This window comes from Schistocerca cancellata, chromosome 1 (assembly GCF_023864275.1).
Source record: "Schistocerca cancellata isolate TAMUIC-IGC-003103 chromosome 1, iqSchCanc2.1, whole genome shotgun sequence".
In the NCBI taxonomy this organism is placed as follows: Eukaryota; Metazoa; Arthropoda; class Insecta; order Orthoptera; family Acrididae; genus Schistocerca; species Schistocerca cancellata.
In genome coordinates this window covers 367742451-367754975 of record NC_064626.1, presented here as the reverse complement: position 1 = coordinate 367754975, position 12525 = coordinate 367742451, and the positions used below count along the sequence as shown (strand labels likewise).

The following is a 12525-nucleotide window of genomic DNA, read 5'->3' as shown; positions in this document are numbered from 1 at the left end:
TACTCCAGCAGGCCTCCCTCATCAATGGAAATTCCCTTTCATGCCTCAACCCACTTTACATTCACACTAAACTCGAACGGCACTGTCCAGTGAGCCTAGAGAGCAGGAATCTTGGATTCAAATCCTGGCCCTGGTACAAATTTTCATTCGTCGCTTCAGTCTGCATATATACGTCATAGATGTTTGAGATTTGAAAAGGTTTCTCGAACCATATAGTTTCATTAGATTAAAGCACCTATGCCTGGGTTTCGGGCAGGATTCCCCATTTCGTTCGATGCTGAGGTGCTATTACAATATAGTTTGAGAGCCTCTGCAATGCTGTTCGAATTCAGCGGGAATACAAAGTGGGCTGATTCATGAATAGGAATTTGGATTGAGGAGGGAGGCGTCCTAGCGTAGTCCATCGAGTTGTGCAAAACCACTGTTCCTGAGTAGTTTGGTGGTTAGCGCATCTGTCTAGTGAGCAAGAGACCCAGGTTCGAGTCCCGGACTTGGTACAAATTTTCATTCGGCGCTTCTTTCTTTACACATACATCAGAGATGTTTGACACTTGAAAAGGTCTCTGGAGCCACGTAGTTTCATTGTAGATAACACACGCTTTCTGTATGTTATCGTTGCTATTTTCAGAATTTCAAAGAGTGAATACAAGTCAACTTTTTCAAAGGCTTTCGCTAGATCAAAAAATGTTACAAATGCAGATATGCATTTCATCAGAATATCTTCTAAGATAAGTCAAATGGTCAGTATAGCCTCGCGTATTCCTACATTTCTGCGGAAACCAAACCTATATCCATTTTAAAGTATTTTTTAGAAAGTCTCTGTCAACTATGTCGAAAGTTTCTTTTCATGTATTGTTACTGTTAATGCGAACGTTTTAAGTTAGGCTTTACCGCGACTCTTACTGATATCGAATGAAACAACTAGTATACTGTTACCAGTCATCACACCAATAGTTAATAGCCCTTGTCAGCCTGATGTTAAATATATCTGTTTATGTTATTACGAGTATATGTATCAGCATATCTTTAACTCGGTATCAATGTGGCTGAGCAGCTGAAGGATAATTTGGAAAATATTTCGAGTAGATTTCCCCACCATGTTATAGTTCTGGGTGGAGATTTTAATTTGCCGGATATAGACTGGGAGACTCAGACGTCATAACGGGTGGCAGGGACAAAGAATCCAGTGAAATTTTTTTAAGTGCTTTATCTGAAAACTACCTTGAGCAGGTAAACAGAGAACCGACTCGTGGCGATAACATATTAGGCCTTCTGGTGACAAACAGACCCGAACTATTTGAAAAAGTTAACGCAGAACAGGGAATCAGCGATCATAAAGCGGTTACGGCATCGATGATTTCAGCCGTAAATAGGAATATTAGAAAGGGTAAGAAGATTTTTCTGTTTAGAAAAAGTGACAAAAAGCAGATTTCAGAGTACCTGTTGGCTAAACACAAACGTTTTGTCTCAAGTACAGATAGTGTTGAGGATCAGTGGACAAAGTTCAAAACCGTCGTACATTATGCGTTAGATGAGTATGTGCCAAGAAAGATCGTAAGAGATGGAAAAGAGCCACCGTGGTACAACAACCGTGTTAGAAAACTGCTGCGGAAGCAAAGGGAACTTCACAGCAAACATAAACATAGCCAAAGCCTTGCAGACAAACAAAAATTACGCGAAGCGAAATGTAGAGTGAGGAGGGCTATGCGAGAGGCATTCAATGAATTCGAAAGTAAAGTTCTATGTACTGACTTGGCAGAAAATCCTAAGAAATTTTGGTCTTATGTCAAAGCGGTAGGTGGATCAAAACAAAATGTCCAGACACTCTGTGACCAAAATGGTACTGAAACAGAGGATGACAGACTAAAGGCCGAAATACTAAATGTCTTTTTCCAAAGCTGTTTCACAGAGGAAGACTGCACTGTAGTTCCTTCTCTAGATTGTCGCACAGATGACAAAATGGTAGATATCGAAATAGACGACAGAGGGATAGAGAAACAATTAAAATCGCTCAAAAGAGGAAAGGCCTCTGGACCTGATGGGATACCAGTTCAATTTTACACAGAGTACGCGAAGGAACTTGCCCACCTTCTTGCAGCGGTGTACCGTAGGTCTCTAGAAGAGCGTAGCGTTCCAAAGGATTGGAAAAGGGCACAGGTCATCCCCGTTTTCAAGAAGGGACGTCGAACAGATGTGCAGAACTATAGACCTATACCTCTAACGTCGATCAGTTGTAGAATTTTGGAACACGTATTGTGTTCGAGTATAATGACTTTTCTGGAGACTAGAAATCTACTCTGTAGGAATCAGCATGGGTTTCGAAAAAGACGGTCATGTGAAACCCAGCTCGCGCTATTCGTCCACGAGACTCAGAGGACCGTAGACACGGGTTCCCAGGTAGATGACGTGTTTCTTGACTTCCGCAAGGCGTTCGATACAGTTCCCCACAGTCGTTTAATGAACAAAGTAAGAGCATATGGACTATCAGACCAATTGTGTGATTGGATTGAGGAGTTCCTAGATAACAGGACGCAGCATGTCATTCCCAATGGAGAGAAGTCTTCCGAAGTAAGAGTGATTTCAGGTGTGCCGCAGGGGAGTGTCATAGGACCGTTGCTATTCACAATATACATAAATGACCTGGTGGATGACATCGTAAGTTCACTGAGGCTTTTTGCAGATGATGCTGTGGTGTATCGAGAGGTTGTAACAATGGAAAATTGTTCTGAAATGCAGGAGGATCTGCAGCGAATTGACGCATGGTGCAGGGAATGGCAATTGAATCTCAATGTAGACAAGTGTAATATGCTGCGAATACACAGAAAGATAGATCCTTTATCATTTAGCTACAAAACAGCAGGTCAGCAACTGGAAGCAGTTAATACCATAAATTATCTGGGAGTACGCATTAGGAGTGATTTAAAATGGAATGATCATATAATGTTGATCGTCGGTAAAGCAGATGCCAGACTGAGATTCATTGGAAGAATCCTAAGGAAGTGCAATCCGAAAACAAAGGAAGTAGGTTACAGTACGCTTGTTTGCCCACTGCTTTGAATACTGCTCAGCAGTGTGGGATCCGTACCAGATAGGGTTGATAGAAGATATAGAGAAGATCCAACGGAGAGCAGCGCGCTTCGTTACAGGATCATTTAGTAATCGCGAAAGCGTTACGGAGATGATAGATAAACTCCACTGGAAGACTCTGCAGGAGAGACGCTCAGTAGCTCGGTACGGGCTTTTGTCAAAGTTTCGAGAACATACCTTCACCGAAGAGTCAAGCAGTATATTGCTCCCTCCTACGTATATCTCGCGAAGAGACCATGAGGATAAAATCAGAGAGATTAGAGCCCACACAGAGGCATACCGACAATCCTTCTTTCCACGAACAATACGAGACTGGAATAGAAGGGAGAACCGATAGAGGTACTCAAGGTACCCTCCGCCACACACCGTCAGGTGGCTTGCGGAGTATGGATGTAGATGTAAATGTAGATGTAGAAATGTGTTATTTCAACATTTACTTAGTTGTAACACGTAACAGACGTAACACCTAGCTCTAGCACATCGAAAACTCTCTAGCTTATTTCTTTATAATTTTATAACCTTTGACAACACAATTACTGTATTTCAGGATTGCAACAAGTCGCCTCATTATGTAACCGAGTGTGAAATTTAAGCTATATAAATTTTACAATAATGGATTTGCGTACCACTTGAAATATTTATTCTAATGCATGTATTCATCAACTAAAACAAAGACCTCGTTTAAAACTTATTCCGAAATAGTGTTCTTTTGTTATATGTTCTCCGTACTTTGAGGTACTGCTTCTGTTTTGCTATTTGTTCTTCATGCTTGGGAGTTATTTATGACAGTTTACATGTGATGTATTACGACACAGAAAGGAGCCTGTGATCACTGGAGATACCCTGTTTTAGTTGTTTTATTTTCACATGTTGGTTTACATTTAATTTTTAGTCAAAAATCTCCCCAGAACCATGTTCTGAAACAGTATTTTTGTTTCTCCACTAGAAAAGAAAACCAGATTACCCCAGAGGCGTAAAACTACATACACACTTGTACCAACAAATGTAAATTCGTCTTATGGTGGAAGCTTAAAACTTCGAAACGCGGCGTGGATGTAAAAAGTGACCAGTAACAGTACATTTGTTGTTTCATTCAACATTGTTAGTGTGTTTATATTCCCTCACTCAGGTTCTCCTTCAGAGGGAATGTAAGTAACGTCACTATGCCTCAGCGTAATAGACGATTTTTCTGGCAGAGCGAGGCAAAAAGAAGTATGTAATTTCGGACGAGACATAATTTTAAAGACCCACAAATTCGGACGTTACACAGAGTGATTAGCATGTGATTTAATATGTCACTAGGTTAGTGACGTTCTGCGAATTAGAATTGTCAAGAGAGCAGTAACCCAAATCGTCGTTCTGGAAGAAAGCTTAAGCTTACAGTATTATACGATACACTTCACACAGTGTAAACGAGTCGTCAGATATCCTAGTTGTCTGTTGCAGAGGACGTCCGTTAGAGAGAACAGTGGCAGAGCGATCATTCACGCCATTGCAGTCCACTGTCATAGTCGTGTTGCTCCCCAGGATCCTCTGACCGCAAAGGCGAATTGACGTTGTTCTAAGGTATATGCGGTCTATGTTTGGTGGAGCGTTGAAGATTTTATGGCGTCGTTAGTCACGTCACTTTATGGGACAATATTTTTTATTCGCCTTAGGAAAGAACTATACAGTCAGATTAGAGACCACATTTTGGTTAGAATGTTAGGAGATTCTTCGTAAAACAATTTCGTCCATGCATAAGTTAAACGAAAATGCTGACAATATTAATTCAAACATATAATTAGACCCTATATACCAAACCGTTAGGATCAAAATTATTTTGACAGAAGAGGCTCCAACACTTTTTTTCCCTTTCTTTTGAAGTCAGGAACGTATAGTGAGAAATGAACATTTCAGGACGTTCAAGGTTTTGAAATAGCAATATGTATGAGGCAGTACGTGTAAACTCATATTACCACATCAGTTAAAACGCTGTAAATTCTTTTAAACTGCACTACGTTTACAAGCGTAATATTTTGGAAATTTGTGGTAAGGTCTTATGGGACCAATCTGCTAATGTCATCGGTCCCTAAGATTACACACGACTTAATCTAACTTAAAGTAACTTACGCTAAAGACAACTCACACCCATTCCCGACGGAGGACTCGAACCTCCGACGGGGGGACCCGCGCGGACCGGAGACCGTGCGGCTACACCGCGCGGCAAGCGTAATACGAGGTGCATTCAAGTTCTAAGGCCTCCGATTTTTTTTCTAAATAACTACTCACCCGAAATCGATGAAACTGGCGTTACTTCTCGACGTAATCGCCCTGCAGACGTACACATTTTTCACAACGCTGACGCCATGATTCCATGGCAGCGGCGAAGGCTTCTTTAGGAGTCTGTTTTGACCACTGGAAAATCGCTGAGGCAATAGCAGCACGGCTGGTGAATGTGCGGCCACGGAGAGTGTCTTTCATTGTTGGAAAAAGTCAAAAGTCACTAGGAGCCAGGTCGGGTGAGTAGGGAGCATGAGGAATCACTTCAAAGTTGTTATCACGAAGAAACTGTTGTGTAACGTTAGCTCGATGTGTGGGTGCGTTGCCTTGGTGAAACAGCACACGCGCAGCCCTTCCCGGACGTTTTTGTTGCAGTGCAGGATGGAATTTGTTCTTCAAAACATTTTCGTAGGATGCACCTGTTACCGTAGTGCCCTTTGGAACGCAATGGGTAAGGATTACGCCCTCGCTGTCCCAGAACATGGACACCATCATTTTTTCAGCACTGGCGGTTACCCGAAATTTTTTTGGTGGCGGTGAATCTGTGTGCTTCCATTGAGCTGACTGGCGCTTTGTTTCTGGATTGAAAAATGGCATCCACGTCTCATCCATTGTCACAACTGACGAAAAGAAAGTCCCATTCATGCTGTCGTTGCGCGTCAACATTGCTTGGCAACATGCCACACGGGCAGCCGTGTGGTCGTCCGTCAGCATTCGTGGCACCCACCTGGATGACACTTTTCGCATTTTCAGGTCGTCATGCAGGATTGTGTGCACAGAACCCACAGAAATGCCAACTCTGGAGGCGATCTGTTCAACAGTCATTTGGCGATCCCCCAAAACAATTCTCTCCACTTTCTCGATCATGTCGTCAGACCGGCTTGTGTGAGCCCGAGGTTGTTTCGGTTTGTTGTCACACGATGTTCTGCCTTCATCAAACTGTCGCACCCACGAACGCACTTTTCGACACATCCATAAGTCCATCACCACATGTCTCCTTCAACTGTCGATGAATTTCAATTGGTTTCACACCACGCAAATTCAGAAAACTAATGATTGCACGCTGTTCAAGTAAGGAAAACGTCGCCATTTTAAGTATTTAAAAGAGTTCTCATTCTCGCCACTGGCGGTAAAATTCCATATGCCGTACGGTGCTGCCATCTCTGGGAGGTATTGACAATGAACGCGGCCTCATTTTAAAACAATGCGCATGTTTCTATCTCTTTCCAGTCCGGAGAAAAAAAATCGGAGGCCTTAGAGCTTGAATGCACCTCGTATTGTTGTTGAAAGTTTCAAACGAATGTTTGTCGAAGTTGCTCGTTAACTTCCGTCTGAAGTGATAATTGTGCTGTATGGGGTAGAAGAAGGAGAGAAAAAGGATTTTATGCTGGTAATAAACTCATTATCTTTCACTATTAACAATCATTTACAGTGATGAAAATACATAAGGCCTGCTCGTCTGGTATTATCAACAACGATTCTCTATCATATTATAGGCTGGAATTGTACAAGATCAACTAAAAGTAACCTATTTGCAGTCACCTCCTTTGAACGGTGCAAGTTACCAAATGTTCATTCGATACGTGCTGAGACACCTGTGCCTCTCTTTGGCAGGTAGTGGATGTGGTTTCAACTCGACAGCGTACCGTCCCACCACTGCCGTTAGTGAACATCTGAACAACACATAAGCCTATCTCATGTCTGAATGTAGACTTTCCCGACGTATACTAATGACGCAATGCTCTCGGGTTTCTAGCCAAGCGGCAGCGTTAATACGAGTATGCCGCGACGTTTCGACTAGTGCCATACCTATCATCTTCTCATCAATACGTACCTCCGTCGCTGGATTGGAGCGAGAGATGGCCAGCGCGTCGCCAGATCTCACGCCTACACTTTTATACTATGAGGTTACCTAAGTTGTTGGTGTATTAAGGTCCAGTAAAAATTGAAGAGGAGCTGTTTGGCAAGCTCCTAACTGCCCGTTTTATTGTATAACAGACGACGGGTACATCTGAGAGAGAGAGGCAGAATTTCATGCACCTTTATAATTTCTGCATCGGGACCGATGGTCGTCACTTTGAATGGCTGCAATCATCTTGAATTGTTGCTGTAAAGTGTGAGTTATTAACGTCAATAAAAAGCTAAATACTCATTGGCGACTACTAATTTTTCATCCGATTATACTCTGTTTTGTTTCCGTAGAGTATTATCTATTTAGTTATGATAATACCAAATGTCTGAGATAAACATAACTTGATCTGGACGAACTACAAGGAAATTGAGCAGTATATCTGGCTACAGTGCTATTACGGTGTCCGTGACTGTTCCGTTGCGTGCTGTTGTTGGCGATTCGTTCAAATGGTTCAAATGGCTCTAAGCATTATGGGACTTAACATCTGAGGTCATCAGTCCCCTAGACTTAGAACCACTTAAACCTAACTAACCTAAGGACATCACACACACCCATGCCCGAGGCAGGATTCGAACTTGCGACCGTAGCAGCAGCGCGGTTCCGGTCTGAAGCGGCTAGAACCGCTCGACCACAGCGGCCGGAGCAAACAATAGACCATCTTCTGGTTTGTAACATTCATGGTTGCAGAGACGGCTCTCTGATGTCGCTCCACAAGTTAACGGACAATGCCAGGAAATGGCTCCATAATCTTAATGTTACTGTGTAATTAATTGTCTTCAATTTATGTGATTTTTGTTCCAATTAATGTAATAATGTAGTTTCCCTGACATAATTGTAATGTAATAACTGATATAACTTGTTTCCACATTTGTAAGTTCCAAACGTTTATTGCGATTTATATTAATCTTATCTGTTCTTTGTAAAATGTATCTGGCAGATCGAACGAGAAATAAATAGGATAGAGGGAAGACAGGGAATTACAGGTCAGTCGAAAATTCCCGAGTCGTTAGGAGAAAATGTAGAGACGGATTTACAGTGATGGCAAATTGATTTCTTGGAATAGCGCCGAACACTGCCACAGGGCACCTACAAGAGTCGCAAATTTTGGGACTCGATAGGATACTTGCAGCAGGAGACTCAAGGAACTCAAGGCCTGAATAAACTTTTTTTTGAGACTAACTGCTACACTGCAGGATAACTCTAAGCACTTATTGAGAGCAGAGAAGCACTCCAAATGAGAAAAACATACTTGTCATAGCTTACTCGAGGCTGGCGGCGAGCCACAGGGTGTTGGCATCCAAACGATCTGATTAAGAACTCCTTGATACGCAAAAAATACCTGGCTTTTTAAAGGATTGCAGCGGAGCACAATTTTTCCTTATCCATAGTTGGCCTGCCAATCCACTCGCACTTTACAGGCGTCGGCCAGTCTGATGTGTGGCTCTACACTGCGGCGGCGCGGTTCTTTCCGTCCCATTACGACGGACCTGCACCTACCTGTGAACATTGTCTCAGCAGATCATCAGTAGGAAATCCGAGCGAAACCTACTGTACTTCGACGTGAACCAGGCTGCAATTGAAGTCACTAATCTACGTTTCTGGAGAAAGTTTTCACACGAAATGAAAGGTTGGAAATTTTGTCCTCAATTAATATATTCTGAAACTTAGGTGAACAAGTATCACTGCCACCCTGTGCTAGTCTTAACACAGTCACTCAAAATCCTTTTCACTCACATTAGCAAGTTTATGGTGTTGCATTTCCCGAAAATGTGATAGCTACAAAAAAACTGATTGTTTTTGATTGAGAATGCTCGCCAAATATTAAGTCTGTCGGTACCAAATGCAGTCACAGTTTTCAGCCACCGACCTGCTCAATACGCCACGTGGAATATATGTCTTTTCTCGTCACAAAATTCACTTAAAATTCCGAAATTTCTACATGCCCATTGGAATAATTATGCCGTCACTTTACCACACTTTTGATGTATGAAACACTGCTAGATCGGGCAACTTATCGTTTCCATCGGAACTACTACTACACACGTCCAAACTGTTTAATGGCTAGACTCCCACTCCTCCCTAGAATACTCTGTCTTCTCTACCAGCAGAGAAAGGCGCGCGAAGAATATTGCTGTACCATTGGTCAGTTTACTCAACAGCGAATAGCAAAACAACATTCTCCCGCGTCAGTCCGCGCTTTTCATCAATAACCAATCGCAAAATAGTAAACCTAACGACTGCATTTTTTACCGACGTAATTATCTAATATACTGAAATCTTGCTTATGCATAAAGTTATTTACTATTGTTATTTATACCTGAATTAACTTTCCCTTTACCATAAACTTACTTTACAAATCTATTCTACAAAAATCCCGTTTCTCCATATCCATACTTCTTCGAAATGATCCCACACTAAGTCCTACTACATAACTCGTTAATAAATTATCTTCATAGTAACCTTAAACCACACTTACGCATCATTCATACTGCTAAAACATATTTATAACATTTTACATACACAAAAAGAAATACAACACTTTATGTAAATACTACAACAGTTTATGAAAAACATTCTATTACTTTAGTGCACTCTAGTGGGCACAATCGAAAATGAATCACAGTCCTCTATCCAGTACTGTCCTCTATCGGCTGATACATAAACTACGTGCGCGTCCAGTCTCGCGTCACCATCTGTCACTATCCAGCTCTGACACACATCTCCCACTTAACCGCCTCCAAGGCAGGATCGTTATACGGCGCTACGCCTCAACACCTGTTGGTGCGTTTGGCCAACCACGTTGAAGTCCTTTCCCTCCTACTCTGTGGGTGGGGATGAATCTGGCGCTTACATTAACAAAATCCAAGTTTGGTAGCAACTAGAGATGGGTCGAACTCGTTCATTTCCGTGAACTACTTCATTCATTTCACTCTTTGCCGTGAAGCGTTCAAATGAAGTAGTTCATTCATGAAGTACGGAAGCCTGGCGAAGTTGCCCAGTTCGCCGCTCAGCTGCAGCTACTCTCGCTTCGCCTCGCTCGTACAATAAAGATGCGTAATAGTTCATAATTTTACCAACAGATGGCCGAACTATGCAGTAACGCGCACGCAACGTTTTGCGCTAGTGATGGGCTAAACTGCGATTTTCCGATATCAGTGATTTCTGTGAATGCTACTTTTCAGTATCTGTTATTCTTAACTGTGATTTGTCGCAGTTAAGAGTCGCAGTTAAGGAACATAGGTCGTGTATCCCTCCGCCACTGCTATTTCTGCGATTTCTGCTACTTCCGCGATTTCTGCGATTTCTGTGACTTCTGCGATTTCTGTGACTTCTGCTACTTCTGCGATTTCTGTGACTTCTGCTACTTCTGCGATTTCTGTGATTCCTGCGATTTCTGCGACTTACCACCGTATGAAAAAGTTACATCTGTCAACACAGAAAATTGCATCTCAACAAACCTGTCATTGGCAAGTATGTTTTACGTTTTTTCTTCCGTTGGCTTTAATTTTATATTAAAGAAACAACTGTGAAAATATTAATAGTGTAATTAATATGTAAGTAGCCGTACAGTACCGTAATAGTTCGTATTTAGAAAATGAATTCTAACATATTGTTATGTTCACAGGTACCTGAACTACATTTCAGTCACTCAGTAAAGTGATAACTCAAAATATCATTGTCAACAGATCTGAAGAAATTGCCACTGCGTCTTTAGACCGTTTTCGTCAGACGAGAGGTTAGTTTCTAAGCGTTTCGATGGACTTAATTGCTTCAGTGAGATCGTTCTTGCAAATATGATATTCATTATAGCAAATATTAGCAATCTACTCTGTCAATTATATTGCTAGTAATTAATGACAGCAAAAATTGTTTAATAATCCTTGTGGTTTTGCAGACACAGTTCTGACCCTGATTACTGGTTGCTGTACGTATCTATCCACATCAAGGCTGTTTTTGAGAGAGACTCATGAAGATTCAAGACAGCTCTTAGAGGATTTGCAGTTTAAAAGTGAAATAATTGTGAAATAAGTGTGTGAATGATTAAACTGTGTTTTATTGAAGTTGTGCGATTTTAAAGGAATAATAAATGTCAAATACAGTGAGTGAATAATAAAAATCTCATTTTCCACATGTTTAAGCGTTCCTATACCCATAATTTTCCGCCACTTACTTATTGGTAAACACTTGTTGGAGAGTGACATGCCGCCCCCCCCCCCCCCCCTTTCTCCACAGTCTTGGTGTGACACTGACTTGTAACTTATCCCAAAGTCTACAATATGCATTTTGAGGCTGTTGATATGAAAGTGGGAAGTACAGATCTTCCAGTTAAATCAGGAATAGCTTAAGTGCATTACTTGAAAGTAACACAGGAAAAGCTTACTTATGTAGGTGGTAGTAGTGTCGGCAAAAAGTTCTTGTGTGTGAAGTTGCCATGTAGAACACCAGGTGTAAAACTTTTCTCCCGAGTCTTGAACTGTGTCGGAACAAAAGTGAGGCATTCATATGACTGTTTTCATTTCTCTACACTTATACAGATGTCTGAGTTCTGCTGTGTTAACATTGCAAAGTCCTGTAGGCATGTGGAGTATTAACCAAAACTGTCATATTGGAAGCAGAATCAAACACATTTGTTACGTTACTTGATATTTTCAGGAGAAAAAGGCAATGTTGTTTCTTATTAATATAATACATTCAGAGTCACAGCAGTATTTGACCAACCATAACTGATGCTGAATGTGCATGTCGTCATATAATATGAAGGCCTTATTTCAATAGTGGTACAAGTCCATTACCTCCACTTTTCTGTCCATAATGCTTCTGAAATTAGTGATCCAAACAAACATAAATAAAGGTTCATCTCTAGCAAGAAGCCATATGCTTGAATATTTCTGGTATCTCAAATGCAGATTTGTCAGCGCTCATTTAACTTTACGACTCTGTATCTCAAAATTAACAAAAATGGACTTGTACCACTATTGAAATAAGCCCTTCATATGCACACACAGCACATCGACTTCGTGAGGCACAAGGCTCTCATAACGAAGTACGTACGTCGGTCAACAGATGACACTAGGAAAAGAATGTTAACTGCGCTTTTTAGTTGCTGCTTGCGACTCTTAGTTGCGATTTGTCACAGAAATCGCAGTTTGACTCGGTAGCGAATAGTGTAGTATGAACTTTGCTCAACAGATGGCAGTGCTAACTGCGCTTTTTAGTTGCTACTTGCGACTCTTAGTTGCGACTTGTCACGGAAATCGCAGTTG

General features: G+C 41.5%; 1 long non-coding RNA gene across 1 annotated transcript; it reads left to right on the top strand.

The window, feature by feature from the left end:
* The first annotated feature begins 10637 nt into the window (after window positions 1-10637).
* Window positions 10638-11257, top strand: LOC126174837 (uncharacterized). Its single transcript, XR_007535491.1, has 3 exons — window positions 10638-10732; window positions 10887-10997; window positions 11157-11257. It is a non-coding gene; the product is annotated as an uncharacterized LOC126174837 (long non-coding RNA).
* The last annotated feature ends 1268 nt before the right edge of the window (window positions 11258-12525 follow it).